This window comes from Ailuropoda melanoleuca, chromosome 14 (genome assembly GCF_002007445.2).
Source record: "Ailuropoda melanoleuca isolate Jingjing chromosome 14, ASM200744v2, whole genome shotgun sequence".
Lineage (NCBI taxonomy): Eukaryota > Metazoa > Chordata > Mammalia > Carnivora > Ursidae > Ailuropoda > Ailuropoda melanoleuca.
The window spans coordinates 50,111,103-50,134,389 of record NC_048231.1 but is presented as its reverse complement, the minus strand read 5'-3'; the positions used below and the strand labels follow the sequence as shown (position 1 = coordinate 50,134,389).

At 40.5% G+C, this 23,287-nt stretch overlaps 2 long non-coding RNA genes across 3 annotated transcripts; both read right to left on the bottom strand.

Annotated features, from left to right (window-relative positions):
* Positions 1-2,678: 2,678 nt before the first annotated feature.
* LOC117796102 lies at positions 2,679-9,515 on the bottom strand. 2 transcript variants are annotated; one of them, XR_004620466.1, is made up of 3 exons: positions 9,361-9,515; positions 3,752-3,932; positions 2,679-2,847 (listed from the first exon to the last, which is right to left on the bottom strand). It is a non-coding gene; the product is annotated as an uncharacterized LOC117796102 (long non-coding RNA). The 2 variants fall into 2 exon arrangements; XR_004620467.1 differs by lacking the exon at positions 9,361-9,515 and adding an exon at positions 5,330-6,138.
* A 6,258-nt stretch (positions 9,516-15,773) lies between these two features.
* LOC117796055 lies at positions 15,774-22,821 on the bottom strand. Its single transcript, XR_004620397.1, has 2 exons — positions 22,520-22,821; positions 15,774-16,025 (listed from the first exon to the last, which is right to left on the bottom strand). It is a non-coding gene; the product is annotated as an uncharacterized LOC117796055 (long non-coding RNA).
* Between the last annotated feature and the right edge of the window lie 466 nt (positions 22,822-23,287).

Genomic DNA, 23,287 nt, shown 5'->3' with positions numbered 1-23,287 from the left:
GGAATAAGGCCCTGGGTAACTTGGGTGGACAGCTTGAATTTCCAGCTACACTATCACTGCAGAACAAGACTTTTAAGTTCATGAACTTTCAAGTGAAAATAATTGCTCAGCTCATCTGCCCTATTGGCAAAGTTCAGACTTGAGCTCTCACAGCCCTTCCATTAGATACACAATTTTCTTTCCATTTTCTTTTGTTTTCTTCAAGGAACGTGAAGCTGATCCTAAGAGTTTGCATGTTCTTTATTAAATTTCCATTTTGGAGTTTTTCGAAGAGGTTACATCAAATGATTGCAGGACTTTTTTTGCTTAATGAGAAAAATAAGTTTACAATAATATTTTTTCAATTATGAAAAATATTTGCCATACTAACTAATAAATGGCTTTATTGTAAAAGAGATGTAAATGCTTTTATATTTCAAGTTCTGGTAAAACTGACAATGGTTTTAAACACAATGGACCTACTTTAGTCCTCTTTGTAAATGTCATGGTTTAAGCAAGTTATACCATGATTCAAAGTATTTTTATTATGACTTTTGCAAACCACAGCTAGTTTCCTTTCCAGAAGGCCTAATTTTATTGGAAGAATCCTGAGTTTGTAGAATACTAATTAGTTCATCTCAGAAATCACTATGAGTTGTTCACAAATGTCCAAAAAACCAGCTTAAGTAGTTCTTGTAGAGACAAGAAATACCTTTTTAGATAGCAAAAAATATGGACTTTTTAATCTATCTCATAACCTTCCTTAACCATCTAATACACGTGCATTTGCTGGGGAAAGTTCTGGGAGACACAAGCCCACCATCATTAGGTGGAGGACAAAGCACTTCACACGGGTCCATTCTTCTGATTTCTGTAACCTAACAGAGACATTGATTCCAGAATTCTGCCTTTGTGTCTCTGGTTTTCTTTTTCCATTTTGTAGTCAGTCTCAAGAAAAGGTCCCTATGTTGGGATACAAGTTTTACTTTAGTGAACAAATTTCTAAACATTTATTTTATTGGGGGGGGGCAGTGCCAGGATGGCTCGGTCAGTTAAGCCCCGACTTTGGTTTCGGCTCAGGTCATGATCTCAGGGTTGTGAGATGGAGCCCTCCATGGGGCTCTGCACTCAGCAAAGAGTCTGCTTGAGATTCTTTCCCTCTGCCCTTCCTCCATTCTCTCTCTCTCTCTCAAATAAGTAAATAAATCTTCAATTTTTTTTTTTTACTTTGGGGCATCTGGGTGGTTCACTTATCTTCCATACTGTATGTACTGACTTCGGCTCAGGTCACGATCCCAGGGTCCTGGGATAGAGCTCACATCGGGCTCCCTGCTCAGTGGGGAGCCTGCTTCTGCCTCTCCAGTTCCCCCTGCTTGTGTTTTTTCTCTCTCTCTCTGTCAAATAAACAAATAAAACCTTTAAAATAATTTTTTAAAATTTTATTAGGAAAATTGTCTTTGGAATGCAGAGGCAGCTATGACTGTGTTTTGAAGCTTAAGCTGTTCTGTCTTGAAAATGTGAGGAAATAATGGTGAGAAACTGGAAAAGTTTTCCCTCCTAAGATTAGGAACAAGATAGGGATACCTGCTTTTGCTACTTCTACTCAACATTATATTGGAAATGATAGTCAGTGTGATGAGTCAAGAAAGAGAAATAAAAGGCATCCAGATTGTAGGGAAGAAGCAAACCTATTGTACAACCAAGCATCTTCGCTGTACACAAATGTTTGCTGCCATTGGTTTCAACACATCTTTAGGTTGTACTGAGTTGGAACTTTCTCAATTTAATTTTTTAAAAGATTTTATTTATTTGATAGATAGCACAAGCAAGGGGAGCAGCGGGCAGAGGGCAGAGCAAGAGGGAGAAGCAGACACCCCACTGAGCAGGAAGCCTGATGTGGACTTGATCCCAGCACCCTGGGATCATGACTGGAGCCAAAGGCAGATGCTTAACCGACTGAGCCACCCAGGCACCCCTCAACTTTGAAAACATTATTACCTATAGATGGTTCGTGCAAACTATTCAGGACCTAATTCTTCAGTCACTTTACTGTTTTTTTAATTAATTTAATTTTTTTTAAGTAGGCTCTATGCCCAATGTGGGGCTGGGACTCACAACCCCAAGTTCAAAAGTTGCTCAGGGTGCTTGGGTGGTTCAGTCAGTTAAGCATCAGACTCTTGATTTTGGCTCAGGTCATGATCTCAGGGTCCTGGGATGGAGTCCCACCTGGGGTTTCTAGCTTATCCAGGAAATGGTGGAGGATTCTCTCTCTCTCTCTCTCTCTCTCTCCCTCTGTGCCTCCCCCTGCTTGTACTCTCTCTTTCTTTCAAATAAATACACAAATCTTAAAAAAAAAAAAAAAGTTGTGTGCTCTGCTGACTGAGCCAGTCAGGCACCCTCTTTTGTCACTTTACACTTGCCATTAATTCCTCAAACAAACAACCAAAACTGAACATTTTCAATCCCAGCTGTTGTCAAGGAAAACCATTTGGAATCATTTTCCTTTTTTAAAAAGATGTTTTTCCCAATATCCTCTATTCCTTAAGCAAGTGTTCACACCAAAACGATTATAATCCTAAACAGGTTTATTTTCTCTGTACTCATTTTGGCTGCTACAATCAAACATGGTTTCATTAACTCACCATCAGTCAATGGCTTTCCTTGCTTAGTTAACAAATGAGTCATTCGGAAACTTAAAATCTCATTTCCATTTTTATTTTTGTGAAGAAATTCCTCTGTGATGAGATATCCCATTTAAAGTTTTCTGATTTTTCTGACTGTTGCTTTCCTGTGAGTTGGGACTATTGTGATGTTGATTTTGATGATGTTGATGTATCCTGTATTTTTTAGGCAGAGGCTGTGGTGTCGCTGTATAAACATGAACCTATCATCAGTTCCACAAAATTTTTTCAGAAATAGATCAGTATCCTGATTTGCACTACTATACAGCAGTTTGATGACTTAGAGGTGGCAAGATTTTATTGCAATTTTTGAGCTTAGGATATAGACTGAAATTTTTCTGAATCAGAAGAACCACTTTCAACCGCTATTACCAAGCAGTGAATGGCTTTAGAGATTAGGTTTGCTGCAGATTTTTCCGCATTATGGAAATACGTTCTCTGTCTTGTTATGTAAGTATTATATAATATCCTCAGTTTTTCCTGTTGTTCTGCAAAGCCTAAAATACTTACTATCTAACCCTTTACAGAAAATTTCTTGCTCCCTGATTAAAGACATTGGAATAAGAGAATTCTGAGTGTTTTTACGAAGCAGTATTTCACATTTAATTATAAATGTTTTAATGATTTTTTTTTAAGAGTGCTTCATCTTAAGTAGGAAATCAGTGGACTTAGTTTATAATCTTGAATTTCAAATTTTTTGGACCAAAGAATTTATTTACTGCAGTGATTTTTAAAAATAAATAAATCAGCTGAGAACCCTAAAGAAGGCATGTGGGCAGTGGAGATATGCATGGTAAAAACAGAAACAAATAAGTACTTAAAAATGTTTAGTATATCCCTTTACAGTGTTTTATTTACCTTATTAGTTAGAGTTCCAGGAATTTTTCATTATTTCTCTTTAATAACTTTGCAGAATTTTATTATGACTGACTGCCCAAAGTAAATGAGCAGATGCAGTTGTCATCAAATTGTAATCACGGACAGTATAATTATCCCTTTTTGATGTTAGGAAGTGACAAAAGAAAATGCATTCAATTTATCATTTTTGTGATGTTTTGGAGGATTAGCAAATAACTTGATAAATATATTACCGCTTTAAAAACTAGTGTCCCTCGGGGCGCCTGGGTGGCACAGCGGTTGAGCGTCTGCCTTCAGCTCAGGGCGTGATCCCGGCGTTATGGGATCGAGCCCCACATCGGGCTCCTCCGCTGGAAGCCTGCTTCTTTCTCTCCCACTTCCCCTGCGTGTGTTCCCTATCTGCTGGCTGTCTCTCTGTCAAATAAATAAATAAAATCCGTAAAAAAAAAAAAATAAAGTGGGTAAGGGATTTAAATGAACACTTCACCAAAGAAGATACACAGATGTTGAGTGAGCACAGGAAGTGGTGCTCAATGTCATTGGTCCTCAGGGAATGCAGATTGAAACCACAGGAGCACCCCTAGGTATGTCTTAATTAGAAGCTTGAAAATACCAAGTGTTGAGGAGGTTATGAGGCAACTAAAACTCTCATACATCGCTGGTGAATATGTAAAATAGTATAACCTTTGTGAAACAGCTTGGTCGTTTTTTTTATAAAGGCAAACATACAATTACCATGTGACCCAGCTATTCCACTTCAAAGCATTTTCTCCAAGAGAAATGAAAACCTATGTCCAAAGAGCTGTACAGTAACATTCGTAGCAGCTTTACCCATAATAGCCCTAAATAGAATACAACTCAAATGTTCACCGACAGCTAAATAAACATATTGTGTATATCCATGCAATAGGATATAAATCAATAATAAAAAGAACCAAATTCTCCCCCTCCTTCTCCCCCTCCCTGCTTGCACTCTCTCTCTCTCTCTCAAAAATAAATAAATCTTTTTAAAAAAAGATATTTTGGGGCTCCTGGGTTGCTCAGTCCATTAAGCATCTGCCTTCAGCTCAGGTCATGATCCCAAAGCCCTGGGATCAAGCCCCATGTCGGGCTGTCTGCTCGGTGGGGAGCCTACTTCTCCCTCTCCCTCTGCCTGCTGCTCCCCCTGCTTATGCTCTCTCTGTCAAATAAATAAATAAATAAAATCTTTAAAAAATAAAAAAAGATATTTGAATCACAAGTTTTCTGAAGAGCATTCACTTACTGTCTTTCTAGTATTGCAAGCTACATTCATTCCTCTCCTACATCCTGTCCCCATAGCAACAGTACTCAGGTGCCATTTTTGCAGGTTTTACTTAGTAAATTTCAGCATCAATATAATTTTTGCATTGTTGTATTGTTGTTTATACCAAATTAGAAAGGTTAATAACAAAATATTACAGACAGAAAACAGGTTGGGATACACTTCAAAGCACTCAGAAGCAAAATTTACATACATCCAAGTGTTCTTGGCTTTTTGTTCCAAATTACACAGGAAAAATCTCAGTACCAAATTTTGAACAGGAAAACACTCAGAATAAAACATGTATAATTAATTCTATTCAGGAGCTAAATCTGATAGGACAGCTTCTGGTGATAGTAATAAAATTGGATAGTGCATGGTCATAAATAATTTTCCAACAGGTATTTTTTTCCTCTTAACCATTTTCAGGGTTGAGGACACACCACCCCCCAAAATGGTATCTTGTCATATTTAATATCTCAAGCTGAAAGGATTTGAGAAATTGCAGGTACAGGAAAGACTTTCTGACCTTCCTCTGAAGCACGTCATACCCTCACGTGGGCACCTGGGTGGCTCAGTCGGTTAAGTGTCTGCCTTTGGCTCAGGTCATTGGGATCTAGTCCAGTATTGGGCTCCTTGCTCAGTGGGGAGCCTGCTTCTCCCTCTGCCTGCTGCTCCCCCTGCTTGTGCTTGTTTGTGCTTGCTCTCACTCGCTCTCTCTGACAAATAAATAAATAAAATCTTTATTAAAAAAAGAAAAGAAAAGAAAGTGTCTTCCCTATTCCCAGAGGAGAGGAGCATTCTTACCTCCCAAGACAGAGAGACTCAGAGAAATCTGAAGGAATGCCTTGCTAAGTTTCCCCCAGTTTACTACCCTTAGCTCAGATTCTTTACCCTGTCATATTTTCCCATGATGTCCTCCTCTTCATCAAACCAGCATAAAAATGCTCAAGTCTAACCATTTCTTTGAGGTCTTCATTTCCTTATGAAGATTTCTAGGTTTCATAAACTTATATTAAATAAACTTGTAAGCTTTTCTCTTGTTAATCTGTCTTTTGTTACGGAGACCCAGCTGAGAACTTAAGCAGGGAAGAGGAAAGATATTTTTCCTTCCCTATATTACCAACTAGATTAGGTTTTAGACTCCCACAGTTTGGATATTTAATTGTTTCACTGCCTAGAGGCTTTGTGTTCAAATATTCTATTCAATTTAAGAATTATTCTAAAGATTTGGGGTGCCTGGGTGGCTCAGTCGGTTAAGAATGTGCCTCCGGCTCAGGTCATGATCCCAGGGTCCAGGGATTGAGTCCCACATCAGGCTCCCTGTTCAGCTGGGAGTTTGCTTCTCTCTCTGCCCTTCACCCCGCTTGTGCTCTCTAGCTCTCTCTCTCTCTTTCTCAAATAAATAAATAAAATCTTTAAAAAAAAAAAAGAATTATTCTAAAGATCAGGACTAATGAGCAGATCCTAACAATCTCTCCCCAGCCCCTCTGAGTTCTCCCAGCTACAAGATTAAAGAAGAAAACAATTCAGACCTACTTGTCTCTGAAAATAGGACTGGAGAACTTTTTTTTTTAATCAAGAACTATTAAATCCACAAGGAAAAAAACACTTATAAGCCACCTTGTTTTGTTTTTCTTCTTTTTTAAAAATAAAAAATGAAAAATGAGGAAAATGAGAACAAGAACTTGTACACGAGTGTTTAGAACAGCATTATTCATTATATCCAAAAGGTGCAAACAACCCAAATGTCCAACCACGGGAAGTATGAATGAAACAAAGGTTGAATATGCATATTATTTGGCCATAAAAAGGAAAATGATTCTAACACACGCTACAACATGGACGAACCTTGAAGACATCATGGTAAGTCAAGGAAGCCAGTCAGAAGAGACCACTTACTATATAATTCCATTTATGTGAAATGTCCAGATCAGGCAAATCTATGGAGACGCAAAGTAGATTCATGGTAGCTTCCAGCTGGGCTAGATGGGTCGGTAGAAGGGTGATAGCTAAAAGGTATGAGATTCTTTTTCAGGTGCTAAAGTGTTCAAAATTGACTGTGGTGATGGCTACCACATCTCTGAATATGCTAAAAATCATTTGATTATACATTTTAAATGGATGATTTGTATGGTGTGTGAGTTTATAGTTCAATAAAGCTGTGAAGAAGAAGAAGGAGGAGGAGGAGGAGGAGGAGGAAGAAGAAACAGGCCTTTGAAGATCCAGAACAAGTCACTTAAAGCACCGGTCTCAAGATTTGGTTGTACCACCAATGCCTCATGCATTGTGGGTCCTGAAAAATGCTGAACTACATTTGCTTCAAGCTCCATTTCAGAGAAATAAGCATCTGGCATAGCTATGTTTTTAAAAAAAAGGGGGGGGCGCCTGGGTGGCACAGTGGTTGGGCATCTGCCTTCAGCTCAGGGCGTGATCCCGGCATAATGGGATCGAGCCCCACATCAGGCTCCTCCGCTATGAGCCTGCTTCTTCCTCTCCCACTCCCCCTGCTTGTGTTCCCTCTCTCACTGGCTGTCTCTATCTCTGTCAAATAAATAAAATCTGAAAAAAAAAATTAAAAAAAAAAACATGAATCTGATTCCTAAACACATTGTTCCTCCTCAAAGACCTGTTGCTTAAAATGTCACACCTCTGTGGGTTACCTCCTCACCAGAGAAGCTGAACCCAAACCCAGAGTGGATACAAAGTAGATAGATATTCTATTACATAAACATTTCGCATCACCCCCGCAAAGATATTATATATGCCAAATTTGCATCTGTAAAATGAGGACCTAACACCTATCTCATAAAGTTAACTTGAGAATTAAACAAAATTATGCATGAAAGTGCTTAGCAAAGCACCTGGAACTGAGTAAGTGCTCAGTAAATGGTAATTATAACTATTATTACTCCCTACAAGAAAACTTTTCAAAACATCCTTACCCATGAACCTGCCTATCCAAACAAGAACCAGATTTCAAATTGTTCTAATTTATAATCATTTCAATTTCTTTCACTTTCTGACTTGAAGTGATTTATTTAAGCAAAGTACTTAACAAAAATTCACTTACTTAAAATTGGCTAATGATAAAAGGAGAAATAAGACATGTAACACTTTAATAAACAAATTACTTTCGGGGCACCTGGATGGCTCAGTTGGTTAAACATCTACCTTCAGCTCAGGTCATGATCCCAGGGTCCTGGGATCGAGCCCCGCATCAGGCTCCCTGCTCAGCAGGGAGTCTGCTTCTTTCTCTCCCACTGCCCCTTCCTCCCAGCTCGTGCTCTCTCTCTTTCATTCACTCTCTCTCAAAAATAAATAAAACCTTTAAAAAAATTACTTTCTTTGGATTGAAGTCAAAAAGAAATCCGATTCTACCATTTCTCTAGACAGCTAAGGACCTGTTCAGTATCTGTGACATAGTCATTTTCACCTCACTGTGTGGCCACAACTACATGAAACCCTCTTTTTAAAATTCTATGAAAGTGTGCCTGGCTGGCTTAGTTGGAAGAATACGCAGCTCTTGATCTCAGTTGGGAGTTCAAGCCCCACACTGGGTGTAGAGACGACTTAAATAAATAAACTTTAAAATACATATATACATACATACATACATAAAATTCTACACAAATTACAAGTATTAAAGTATTGGCATTATATACATATAAAGGAAAGAGCTTTGCCTTACTACATACCAAAGGAAGGCCACCAGCCCTGAATATTTTACTTCCAAAGCATATTTCAAAATATTTTTAAAAAAAGAAAGAATGAAAGTCAGAGAAGTATTTTTTATGTGGAGTCTGCAGTGAGTATTACTACTGCTACCATAGCAACCAGATCACTAGATAGTTTTGAAAGGAAGTGTCTCCCCAGACCAGCTGCCAATGTGAAGGATAGCAACCACATTGCTACTCTGTTCTCTTTCACCTCCCCCACTGAAGTTTTTCCAAAATGTTTCCAGAACATTGATTTCAATTTCTTGGAACCTCAGTAAGGACCCTCTTCCTGTTCCTTTCCATCCCACAATCAACTCTCTTACTCAACAAAATCCAAGTTAGCTCAGTTCTCCACCTCCTAGCCCTGCCTTGTAGAAGGTAGTGTTTGATCATGTGATAAACCAAAAACTGCCATTGGACTTGGAGGAAGCCCTTTTGTACCTTAAAATACTATCCTGGGCTGAGACCCATTCCCATTTTTATTTTTATTTTTTAATTTTACTTATTTGAGAGAGAGAGAGAGAGGTTAAGAGAACAAGTGGGAGGAGGGGCAGAGGGAGAAGCAGACTCCCAGTGGACCAGGGAGCCCGACAGAGGACTTGCTCCCAGGACCCTGGGATCATGACCTGACCCTGAGACAGCCGCTTCACCAACTGAACCACCCAGGCGTGACCCATTCCCATTCTAAATTTAAAGGCATTGCTCGCAATTATTGAAACTAAAGCCAGTTTTTGGAGAATGGAAGTAGTGAAGAATAGTAGCTAGGGGCTTAGCCCCTACAGTTACATACACTTGATGACAAAGGTCAAATATCCCCTGCCCCACCTCTCCTCCCTCCTACCTTCCATTGCAAAACACTCTGGGCCAGAGACTTTGATGCAGGGCTTTGTTGGGGAACACCACCTGTAAGAGGAAAGGGGAGGCAGAATGGAGCAGAGGGAGAAGTTCAATTGCAATTCATTCCCAAGAGAGGCCTCAGCTGACCCTGCAGGGAGCAGTGGAGCTGTTATGGCCCTTGAAGGTCCACCTTCCTTTGCCTCTTTTTGCCAGAAATTTGAATTGGCAAACACAGAGACCTGCAACTCAAAGGAGGTCATTTGGATTGTAGCGCCTCCAGGGCCCCCGGTTTCCTAGCACCTAGAAAACAAACTCTACCTGGCAGCTGCGGGTAATTTTGGCTTATGAGAGTATGCAGGAGCACTGAAAATCTTCCGTCTCCAGCAAGGACACCTGCGCTCCCTGAAAGTTGCTGCAGAAATAATTCCAGACTTTTGTCAAACACTTCAGAGCTTAATGCTGAAGTTGTAAAAAATTGCTTAAAGGTATTCTTCTGGAGCTTGAACCCCAAGGCCTGGACCTCCCTGTGCCTACTACATGAAGGGGAATTTCAATTAATAATAAATAAAGATGTGATTTTTATGCACCACTCACATTGGTCTTTTTAACATTGCTTCTTGCAGTATTTGTGTTGGGATTTTATTTTTGCAAAAATGGGTAGAATTTTCCCTAAATACACATATGTGAAAAAAAGGGAAGTTGTTTGCATGCTGACTCAAATTGTTTTGTATACAAATACTGTTAAAAAATACAGCAAAGTTATCCTAGTACCTGGGTTTTTCTTAAGCTTTAAGCCAAATCCTTTATGAAGACCATAACAGTGAAAAACAGTGCACTTTTTAAAAAATGCTGCATATAAAATGTTCGAGAAATTTAATTTTATTTCACATGTGTAGGCACAAAATTTGGGTGAATACAGCAATCAGAACTAATTTGTATAGATACCCATTACACTTCTGTACTCTGTTTTAATGCCAGTGTGTATTCCACAAAAGAAAATGGTTTCATAAATTAGTTAACTTAAAACTAAGTGCCAGTGTTTTTATTTTAAAAATTAATTTTATATAATGAAATCTAAAAAAAAAAAAGGTGCTGGACAAAAAATTATCACCAACCCCGTGGTTTAAAACAACACCCATTTATTAGCTCACTGTTCCGTAGATCAGCAGGTTGCGTGAGCTTGACTAAGTCCTTTGCTTAGGGTCTCACATGGTGAATTCAAGATAACAGCCATTCTAGACACTTATCTTCAGTTTGTTCAGTTGTAGGACAGAAGTCCTCATTTGCTTGCTGGCTGTTGACCAGGGGGTCACTCTCTGTCCTGGAGCCAATCTCCTATCCTTGTACATGGCCCCTTTTTGTTTTCCAGGCCAACAAATGGCGCCGAATCCTTCTCCTGCTTCTTTTCTTTCTGACTTCCTCTTCTAGCTACCAACTGATGAAAACTCGGGGTTTTAAAGGGCTCACACAAGGTGAGGTGCACCCAGATAATCTCGCTAGGTTAAAAGCAAGTGACTATTAACCTTTATTACATCTACAAAATCTTTGCCACGTAACATAACATAATGGTGGGAGTAAAACCAGGAGAAGGTCGTGGGCCATCTTAGAACTCTGCCTCCCACAGCCAGAGGACCAAACAGACAATCAGAGTACCAACATGTACTGTCTCCAACACACTGGCCTCCTTTTTGGTGCCTGGAGGCCCGATGGATAGCAATTTTTCCTTGATCGCTGGAAGGACTGATCACCACACATCTACTCACATAGTCCCAAAAAAACTTTTTGGGGGAAGCAGAATGTTGTTGGGGTTTATCAGACACTCCTGCAGAGAGAGGTGTGATAACACGGAAGTCTGGGTCACTGAGACTGAGACCGCTAACTTGTCACAACAGGATATCATCTCTTTAGTGAACATCAAAGGGTAGAGGCACTTGTACTAAATCCTGACTCACCACTGGCGCCAAATGGGGGAATTTTGCCTCACCAGCACTTCTTCCCCAATGGCTCATCCAGATCGGGAGGCTCCCCTATGGCACTTACAGGCTAGGGAAGTGCCAGTCTATAACACATCAGGTCCTCCTATACATTCAAATGTACGTGCAACAACAGTGTGCTGACTTGACCCAAAGTCCTCACCCACAAGCTCATGTTGGCCTCCTTTTCCTGGTGAGATCCCTCCCCAGATCCCATCAGTCAAATCCGAGCGCCCTTCTCCCTAAAGATATGACGGTCACTTGGGTGCCTATATTCAACACAGCCATAGAAGTTTGAGGCACTCTCCACTCCACCACCCAAGTTCCCCAGAATACTTGGATGGCTGTATGTGACGTCTGTTTTCCTTGGGGACAGGGAGAACTTAGCCCTGCCTGTAATCATTTCTTTCCTTAAAGCAGCTGAAAGCCAGGGAGAGGAAGATGAAGGGATCAGAAAGTACAAGAGGAGAGAGCTGCCCTGGCCAGTAAGCAAAGCACATTTCTTTTTATTTTCAAGGCTGCCTACTCAGCTCAACGGAACAACTCTCGTTTGGGGCCCACCCAAAGTTCTATGTACTCCTTGCTGATGGTATTTATTTTAGTGCTAGGGACCCTTTGACTCAGCAGCCAGCCACATTGCCTTTGGGCTGGGATTACAGGGTATGATAATACCCCTTCCCCCACCTTACACCTGTCAGGGTGGTACTACCAAAAGACAAAGAAAGACAGTAAGTTTTGATGAGGATGTGAAGAAACTGAGAGCCTTGTACGCTGTTGGTGGCAATGCAAAATGGTGCAGCTGCTACGGAAGACAATAGGGAGGTTCCTCAAAAAGTTAATGTAGAAATACCATCTGACCTAGCCATCCTATTTCTGGACAATTATTTAAAAGAATTGAAATCAGGAGCTTGAAAAGACATTAGGACTCTCGTGTTTATTGAGGCACTCTTCACAATAGTCAAGATGTATAAACAATTTAAATATCCATCCACAGATGAATTAATAAAGAAAATGTAGTATAGTCATATGATGGAACATTATTCAGCCTTAAAAAATAAAGAAATTCTGTAGTGTGTGACAACACAATGAACCTTGAGGACATTATGCTAAGTGAAATAAGCCAGTCACAGAAAGACAAATGCTGCATGATTCCACTTACATGAGAAACCTAAAATTGTCAAATTCATAGAATCATTCTAAGAGTAAAATGATGGTTTCCAAGGGCTGGAGGAAATGAAAAATGGGGAGTTGTTAATCAACGGGCACAGAGTTTTGGTTGAGCGAGATGAGTAAGTTCTAAGATCTGCTGAACAACATTGTACTTAGAGTAACAGTACTATATCATACAATTAAAAATTTGTTAAGAGGGAAGATCTCACCTTAAGTGTTCTTACCACAATGAATTTTTTCTTTACTTAAAGAACAGAAGAAGAAGAAGTGGAGGAGGAGGAGAAAAAGAAGAAGATTCCCTTTCAAGGTACTGACCCTCTTTTTTTTAACCAGGATAAATCGAGGTGTGGAATAGCACAATGATTATGAACCTAGATTCTAGAGACACACTTCCTGGGATTGAATGCTAGGGTTTCCATCTTGTTAGCTGTGTGGTCTTGGACAAGTTACTTAACAGCTCTGTTTGTCCACTTCTGCATGAAATGGGGATGATAGTATCTTGTCACAGGGACTATGAAGATTAAAGGAATCAATCCACATAGACACTTAGGAAGGCCCTGCACTCGATAAATGTTAGTTACAACCAAAGGAATTACTAAATGAATGATTTAAACAATAATTCCTATGGAATGTGGAAATCAATTAAGTATTTCTTCCCAAAAGAATAGAACATTTTTACAAGTATAGTTCTATTCTTTATTTTTTTTTTTACTGGCCAACTAACAATAGTGATGGATATAAGTGTATGTTTTCTTAATAGGAAGGAAGAAGGCTTAGGTTGACTGAGTACAGTTTGCCAGGCACAGTGTAGCTACTTCCACATATATTGATTGTTTTACCTTATTCTCACAATGACTCAGCAAATTGGGCATTTCATCACCATTTTCCCGTACGATGAAACTTGCACAAAGTTGAGTAACTTGTTCCCAATCACAGTGCCTAGCAAGGTCTGTGAGTTCAGTTCTGGCTACAACACACAATCTATCAACACAGATGTCCACAAATTTGCTCTGCATGTAGCCACCAAATTCATCAATGAATAAGATGAGTTGAAATCATTATTTTTGGAGGAATTCAGTGCCAGTAAGAGTTAAATTATTTATTGGCTATTCCAGACTGTATGGTTTCCTATTTAAACACACCTAGTCTAGGTGTAATACTCTAAATGACCAAATCTTTGGTCTAATTGTTAAGGGGCATAACTTACAAGAAAGAAAAGTTATGAAAGAAAAAAATCACTGGAATTTGAAGGATAAATTGATGCCTAAGAAAAGATGGGATGGGGTTAATAAGGCAATAATTTGGGGAAACGCAACCACCAACAAATGCACTATTACTATTACTGAACCTTATCTTAGTTAATATTCCCTTGGCACATATAGACATGAACTACCAACTACCAGGGAAATCTACCTCTTCTTTGTCTTTTGGAAGGTATCTTGGAGGTTTGCTGGAGATATTGCTTTAAATATTCATAAATAGAAGCAACTGTCCAATGTCGGAGAAGTAAATCAAGTAAATAAAAGGAAATGCTATATTCTTGTTGCCATGGAATTGTCCTTAGCAAGTTATTAGTGTTATACTAAAGAGGCTCAGAATATATTTCATTTATTTGCTTATGTAACTTTTACTCACTATTTTCACTTTGTGATGAGTAAAGGAAAAATGGAAGTAAGAACACGATGACCTTTCCATTTTGTCCTAACACAGAAAACAGGAAGAGTGAGCACTGCCATCTTTTGGTTACACAATATAATAATTGAAATCATTACACTTAACAGCCAGAAGAATGCTGTTAGTCATCACCAAGTGAACAGAAACACTTACTCACCGGCATGAGTCAATTCTTTGGATGATTTCCTCATAACAACTTTCTTCTGGAAAGTAATCACAAAGGTTCCAAAACCTAAATTTTCTTTTAATAGTAGATGCAGAGAGAAAGTGCTGGTGGGTTGTCTAGATTCTCTTAAAGACTACCAACAGTTCTAATTATATTTGATCATTCTAAAGCAGAGTGGACGAAGAGGAGAAGTGGAGAACTTTTTATTGTAATCATTGAGGCCAATTTCACAACTGCCCCAGGTGCCAAGAACTTGAATGAAAGGCTACACTTTCTTCAATGAGGGAATGCATGGCAGAGGCCGCCAGATAGATACCACTCCAGCGTCGTCTACACCAAGCAAGAGAAAAGGCATAGGAAGTCAGGACAGGTCACTGGTACATTCCAGGGATGGCTTATGTTGTAGGGCTACACTGTGGTACTGTGAAAAGAAGTTCTGAGAAGTTTATCGGAGGGTACTGTCTGGGGCCAACATCCCAGCTGCCTTAACAGCAGAGAAGCCATAAAACACTGTTGATACATGACATGTGTTTTACTGACAGCAGTCCAACACCTCCTTGGAGCAGGTAAGGGGTATATATTTTGAAGAGAAAACTTCTGGATTTGAAGAAGAGAGGATTCTGTAAAGGAAATATAATCACCGCAGATCATGTGTGGATCCAGAGAGGAAGATACCAAAATGAGTTTTATAAAAGCCTCATCAGGGTGCCAGAAAATAGAATATAAAGCCCAAATGAGAATTTTAAGAATACTGGGGACAAAAAGGGAAATATGGAAATATCATAGCAGTTGAGTGAAAGGAAGTGACCTGAATTTGAACTTTTCTAGATATCCTCAAGTCTATCCTGATATACTTTCCTTTGCTGTAGAGACATGTATCACTTTTCCATGTCTCCTGACATATTTTTGGAGATAAAAGAGTAGAAATTACTTCTTCTTGTTAAAAAACAAAACATTTCCATAGGATACCAGAGAGTAGACTGGCTAGAGGGGACCTGGCTTCCGGTGTTACGTCTTCACTAACTAGCCAGATGCCTGGAGCCTTGGTTTCCTAAATCTATAAAATAGGTTTCTTGGATTCTATCATTGCTTCTCAAGGGGGGGTCTGCAGACATCTCTGCAGCTATAGATTACATTCAAAGAACCCTAGGTTCTCTAGTTTGAGAAATACTGGATTAGATAATTTCTAATGGCCTTAGCTCTAAAATTCTGAGAGGGTAAAAAAAACCATTTTCCTTCACTAAATTCCTCAAGACCTAGAGGAGGAAGAAAAGCCAACACACTTGTCTTTTTCTTTCCATGTTCCTTCTCCCTTTCTGACATGCAGTTACTCTATTGTTCTAAATTTCTAAAGCAGTGCTTTCCAAAAGAAACACATCTAACTTCAAATTTTATAGTGGTCACATTTTTAAAAGAAAAAAGAGACAGGTGAAGTCAATTTTAATATTCTATTTTATTTAATCCAATATATCCAAAATATTATCACTTTGACATGTCAGCATTGTAAAAATTAACAAGATCGTTCAGTCTTCGGGATCTGGTGTGTCTTTCACATTTACAACACAGTCCAATTCAAGCTGGCCCCACTGAGAGCGCTCAGTAGTCACACGTGGCTGGTATCGGATAACAGACGTAGAGCCCTCCTGGTGGAAAGCTAATGCTCCGCTGTCCATGATTTCACGTTTCCTGAAAAAGAGACCGGTTGGCTTACCCAAGCCCGGAACCTGGAAAAGGTCTAGAACCCACAGAAAAGGCTCAGAATCTGAAAGAACATCCCTCTACTCAAACTCCCCAGTACAAATGCTTCTTTCCTCAAGCCATCAGTCCATCCTTCCCAGAACACTTGAAAAGTGCTATTTTTTTTCCTTTCTTACCCTAATGCTATTTCTCCACAACAAAACCGAAAGTGTTTTTTTCAACAGACCATTCCCCAGGGAAGCAAGTAATTATCCCTCTATCTTTGGATTCAGGCAGATAGTGATTACCCACAAAATCCCTGCTGTAGACACAACAAGCATTTGTATTCATGTTCTTCATTTTTTAAATGATGCAGAAACTTCCATTAATTCAACTCTATTTCAGGAGAACTAATTCTGAGACTGTTTCCAATTAATGTATTTTTTTATTGTATGACATGATGGCAAAAGGGATGGAAATGACTAGAATCTAATTTGGACATCAGTGATCTGGATTTCAGTTTGGGACATTATGTCTGTCCTTTTATACAAAGACCTGGAATACCGAGTGAAAGAAGTAAACAAGAAATTTTGCAAATTGAGATGAGGTAGACTATTTCGCATGGGAGAAGATAAAGGGGTATTTTTTGCATTCAGCCAACATACTATGTAAAACGAAATGACCATATGTGTATAGGAGTCAGAGCTTCCTACTTCTTATCAAAGCGGGTTCTGGCATCTCTGAATTCCATCATCTTCCCGCTTTCTCGTCTATTTGGCATGGCAGCATAGTTCAGAAGGGCAAAGACAAGCAATGGATTCAAGTATTTCTTACTTTCTTAGGGCAAAAACATGAGCGGCCTAAGCAGATCAGCGCGAGCTTATTTAAGTATCCTTTGTTACAGTGTCCCTTTCTAATCCTCTCCTTCTAAACTCTAAGAACAGGTTTTGGCCAGCCAGAAGGGCTGGGGTAGCTAGAGGGGAACACTGGATGAACCACTGAGAAAATCACTGGTAAAAATATGAAATTTCACTGGACCTAACTCAAACCTATTCCTACCATATCGATTCATCTGTGCACACAGATGTTGTGTTGATGGTTCCAGATGGTCTGCTTCCAGACCATCATAATTTCCCTCCCTTTTTCATCATTGATGTCAACTTCCAAAAGATGAGCTTCGATAGAAGGAAGAGGGATTACACAGCACATAGTATAAAGATTAGATTTCCCATACTGCATAAAGTCGGTGCATTACTAAATTAGCGCTATACATTTCTGAAAAGCTGACATTTGCTGAAATGATGCCCCCCTCTGCTATTTCTTTAGACAGTCAATGATTCTTCTAGGTCTTTGTACCTGCTCCCCCACCCCAGCGCTGCACTTGCTATGGGTATCTGCTGGCTGGTTCAGTTCCAAATGGAGGGAGGAGGTCTCCAGGACAATGGATGTGAATGGGGAAGGTTCAACATCCCAGGGGCTTAGCCAGTCTTGAGTTTCTTAAAAATAAATGTAAATGGATTCTTGTTGTAAAAATAAAGGTGCTGCATTTTTTGTGGCCTGACTACCTGTCCATCCCTAAGCAAAAGTGGACCATGATTTCCTTTATTTTCAGCAGCCAGGATCTGGCCTTTATCCTAAAAATGACCTTTCTGCCTGTCCACATCCTTTACACATCCTAAGAAATTATAGAAAGGACTCCCATTTACTATATGGTAAGTAAAGGAGTGTAAACAAATTGAAAATTAGCTTAAGCCCTTCTACTCCATGTAATCAGTGTTCTTCATTTCTGCCCCATCAAGTACTTAATCCAGAAGCACAGTCCACAGGAGGAAATAGAGTCCTTCCCTGCTGGGCCTAGGCCACTTGCCCTGATCGTCTCTGTGTTTCACTCAAGCTACCTCTCCATCCCAGCTGGGCTTCAGACAACTCCTTTGAGGGAGATGAGGCCCATCAAGGAATGCGAAGGCTCCGAAATTTTAGCCAACTTCTACACTAGCAAGTTACCTTGTTCCTGTTTCCTGGATGCTGGCAGAAGACACAAGACTCCTGGGTCAGAAACAAAGGACTTCATTACTAACAACAGAGCAAGCAACACTAGCACCTTTGCTTTAGTTCCCTTGCCTGGATGTAACACAGGGATTACACCATGGTCCCACATGACACCTGAACATGCAGTGGGTTGCCTTGAAGGAGAGGAACACAGGATCAAGTCCCCAGCCCTTGAGCCAGAACAGACAAACCATTCCCCCTCTGCCGTGACCTACTCACAGTGACTAACTAGAGAAACTGCTCTGCATTAGGAGAAGCGGCAATCTACCAGTCAGACGTACTCGGCAGGATGACTTGGGGATGTTCAGGGCCCAGGGCAGACTGCCTCTCCAGACAGAGCCCCATATACATTTTAGAATTCCAAACTTTCCTTCAGAAATACCTTAACCCAAAAATTCACAACACTGAGCACTAATAGCCCTGGGCCAGCTGTTGAAGACTGCCTCAAATGTTGTATTCATCACTAAAGAAAAATGGGATTGTGGTTGTAAATCTGTCTCCTTATTTTTTTTTAAATTTTAAGTAACCTCTATGCCACATATGGGGCTCACACTCACGACCTCAAAATCAGGAGTCACTATGCTCTTCCAACTGAGCCAGCCAGGTGCCCCTGTCTCCTTATATTTAAACAAAACACTCAAACCCTCCCCTCCCCTCCACCATGGTTTCAGTTCCTGCCAGACTGTTATGAAAACTTTCAGTTCCTGATAGACTGTAATTGTGAAAGAAAAAAAAAAAAACACCACCACCACTCTCCAATTTGGATGGAGAATTCAACATAAAAAAAAAGTTGTGTCTAATAAGGAACTCAAATTTAATATGTCCATAACTAAACTCCTGGGCACCCACACAGTGCACCTGCTCCCTTCTGCCCCCTAGAACACAATTCCATCCTCTAGCCACGCAGACCACTGGCCTTGGGGTGGTGCTCGCCTCCTCTCACTCTCCAAATTCACAGCCTGCTCAGTGAATCCAGAGCCTGACATAAGCACACTCTCCCTGGGTGAAGCTGCCAGGGTTTCTTGCCTGGATTGCTACAATAGCCTGCTCACTGTCCTTGCTACTTTAGTCTTTGCTTTCTCATGCTGATTCTCAGTCTAGCAGCCAGAAGGATCCTTTCAACTTGAAAAGCCAGATCATATTGCTCTTTTGCTCAAACCACCCCCCCTAGACTCCCAACTCATTCAGAATAAAAGGCCAAGTTCTTACAGACCTGCCAGGTCCTACCCAATCTGCAAGCCCCATTTAACCTCTCCAACTGAGATCTTCCCCAGCTCTAACCACCTCACTCCTATCACTCTGCATCCCCTCACCCCACGCCTGCTCCTGAAACATGTCCAGCCCTTTCCGGCCAGGGCACTTGCTCTGTTATTCCCTCTGCAAAGATTCAAAGGGCTTGCCCCCGCTCCTCCTGCAGGTCTTTGCTCTAAGTGACCAAATACTTATCATCTGCCTTTTCAAGTCCAAGGGAGAGAAAAGCAAATCAGCAGGTACTTAAAATACAGTGGGTTTCAGGTCACATCTGGAGAAGTGTAGGGCATTACAGGGTCATAAAGGAGGACTAGACCGGAGAGAGCCAGATGAAAATTCTTTTACCCTGTGACACAGTCCCAGTAGGGTGGCATACCCAGCGTCATATCCCACCCACGGAGTTCTTTTTTTTTTTTTTTTTTAAGATTTAATAATTTATTTTAAAGACAGAGAGAGAGTGCTGGGAAGTGGTATAGGGAGAGTGAGAGAATCTCAAGCAGGCTCCCCGCTGAGCGTGGAGCCTGACTCGGGGTTTGATCTCACGGCCCAGAGGTCATGACCTGAGCCAAAATCAAGAGTCAGACACTTAACCGACTGAGCCACCCAGGCGTCCCACCACCCAAGGAGTTCTTGTGTTTTTGTTTTAATTGTGATTATATGTAAATGTATCAGTCACTGCCTTGAAAGGTAACAGCAAAATGAGGGAGCATTTATTTATCAAAAATGAGAGCCCAGGAATCAACTAAAACAACGCTAAATCAATTAAAACAATTTTAAAGTAATTTAAAATTATTTTGTTGTGTTTTGTATACTTTTTATACTGAATTTAAGTCTCTTTAGAACTTTACCAAACAATATATTCAAATTATGCCATTTCTCTTCTAAGTATTGTCAAGGTGGGTGTAATGTTTCAGAAAATTGTAACTGGGTATATCTACATACTTTTTAAAACCTATCCCTCTTCATGGACTATCCCTTCATTTGCACATCCCCCTCCATCCCATGGCTGTGCGGCTTTCCCATGTCCCTGAATTCTTCCTATTTTTCTGTTTTTATCTGTGGAGTTTTCTTCCTTTGAACAGCATTGGCTTAAATAAGCCATCGATGGAAGCTTCCCCTGTAGGCCCAGGGTTGCAAAATCAGCATCTCTCACTAGTTTCCCTCAGTATCTTCCTCCTCCTCCTTCCTCCTTTTGCCTTCAGTTCCTAGAGGTTTGTTGTTTTTGTTGGGTTTTTTGTTATTATTGTGGTTTCTTTCTTTCTTTCTTTCTTTTCTTTCTTTCTTTCTTTCTTTCTTTCTTTCTTTCTTTCTTTCTTTCTTTCTAACCAGGAATATAGATGACATGAGCAACTTACAGTTAATTTTCCCAAAGACGGTGGAGCTTTGCCTCTGTGCCCTCACCCTGGCCCCACCTCCTCTTCAGCCCACCTTCCTCTCCCAACGGGCCCAAGACAAGCAGGAATCTCCAAACAAAACCCCGCTTCAAGTTCATAAAGAACAGTAGCTAACAGCAAATATGTAATAAGTCCTGACACTGTCCCAAGCATTCTGCATATACCCTGTCCCTTGGTCTTGTAACACCACCAGGACATAGGCACAAATGCAAAAACAGCAGGCTCAGGTTGGGTAAACTTCTTGTGTGCGGTGACTTGGGTATCGAGGGGTGGAACAATTTTTTTTCCTTTCGAGGGTAAAAATTTTCTTTTTGCTCAAGCATCTTTAAAAGTGTCCTCTTGTGGCACTGGGGTGGCTCAGTCGGCGAAGCGTCTGCCTTCTGCTCAGGTCATGGTCTCAGGGTCCTGGGATCGAGTACTGTGTTGGGCTCCCTGATCAGCGGGGAGTCTGCTTCTCCCTCTGCCTCTGTCCCTCCCACCCGGTCAGGCTCTCTCTCAAATAAATAAATAAAATCTTTAAAAAAATTTTTTTAAATTTTTTGAGGAACTTGATACTGCACATTTTCAAAGAAAGTCGCATAAGAAAACAAAAATGGCATCCTCCTTCATCCTAGAAATAAGTAAGAAGGGCATAAAATTTCCTTTTAAATCACACTTGGAAGTTTAGGACCAGCATCCAAAATGAACAGAAAAGGGGAAAAACAAACAAACAAACAAAAACTTTTACTATATGTTTTAGATTTCTTTGGTTGGGATTTTCCCTATGTATTAATTGATATTCCTTCTTTCAACTCATATTACTCAAACAGTAAAATCCAGGCAAAAAATAGAAGCCTAATAGCTGCTCTCATCTTCCGTGCAGGCATTCCCAGGATCTCGGCTTGCTGGAAAAATCTGCTGACGTTCTCCTTTTCTCGTTGTTTGTTTCTTGAGGAATAATAGTAAACATTCAAATGTCCACATCTTGGTGAGTCTTCCACTTTATTGTTTGGATGGTTTTTGTTTGTTTGTTTGTTTTTGTTTTGCTTTTTTTTTTTTTTTTTTTTTTTTTTTTTTTTTTTTTTTTTTTTTTTTTTTGGTGCTGGTAAGGCCATGATCTGCTTTTTGCTTTGTTTCATCTTTTGAATGGTTGTTAATTTTTTAGGTCACCTGCTGCTGGTGAGTTGCCTGGGGGAGTCTGGTGTTACTGAAACCAAACTCCAACCACCATGTAACACTGGTCAGGGAAGCTGACAGGAGGTAACAAAGCAGTGAGCAAAATTGCAGCCATCACAAAAATTTATTAGGAATTTTTGATTTGCAGAATACTGGTGGTAACTGGCCCTTGTCTTTGAGAAAAGGTAATAGGGTTACTTTCAGAATGGCTCTTTTCCCAGTCCCCTTGGTTTTACTGTAGGGTGAGCCCCATCCACTTTGGTTTGAGTAGAATGTCCTGGGGAACTCCTTGGAGTTAGGTCCCAGGATGATTCAAGTCACGTCACTGATGAACACAGGGGTGAGATTCTCAGCAACATAAAGGAACTGCCTCCTTCTGCCTGTTCCCCTCCCACCACCATCATCCCCCTGACCCAGGACCATGCTTTATTTTGTCTCAGCAGCCAACTGAGGACTACAGATCATACAGGATTCTTCCCTGGTCTCTGGGCTTTCTACCCAAGAAAGGCCCTTCTCTCTCTGGTCCCAGATTCCTCTCTTTAAAATTATGCTAACTTTGGCCTGAATTGCCTGGGACTTGTCCTCCTTCCCCTACACCAGCCCTACCACAGAAGTTAAGACTCTGGTTTCTAGAAAACCGGAAGCTGCCCTTACCTCTTGCTTCTGTCCTTTTCAGTTGGTCTGAAACATCCATCACCGAGGAATTCTGGTTGGGTTGTCCTTCACTGAGTCTCAGCGCCTCTTTGCTACACTATGCAGTTGGTATCTGGGTGACCACAAGGGCAGGTGCCACTGTTGGGGAATCCATCTGCCTGACGTCGGATCTTCCAACAGCAGCTGCTACTTCCTGTTTGAAAGCTCGAGCCCCAAGTAGGCCCGCCAGTAAGTCAGAGTTTCCAGACAGAGGGACTTTTCTAGTTCTCAGTTCATTTGCACAACAGAGAAGACACTAAACCCTGGGACTGGAGGTGGGGGCCCCTCCCAGGCCCTCCCAGGCCGGGCAACCAACCAACTCTGCCAATCCCCTGGCTCCTCCCCTGGCTCTCTCTGACGATTCAACTGTAGGTTACACACCTTTCCAGTAAGAGGACTGTTCTCCAGTCTAGACTCCAGCAGGACATTCTCCCAGTATTGAACAGTGTGTTTCACACCTCAGTCTTTCATATACTATACTTACAATTTTTGTCATGGCTGATTATCACCTACACTATTAATTGTGTTTCTTTGATCAACTCAGCTTTTATCTTTAAACTTAATTTACTTCTGTGTTGTCCTAAATAATATCACTTTCAAGATTAATGATTTGTGTGCCAATTATATATTATCAAATACACATTAACTAAACACATAATTATGAGAACTGAGTCCATCTGTGTCAACATAAAACAACCATTTGTTCCAGGAAATCCTTGCCCAGGAAAA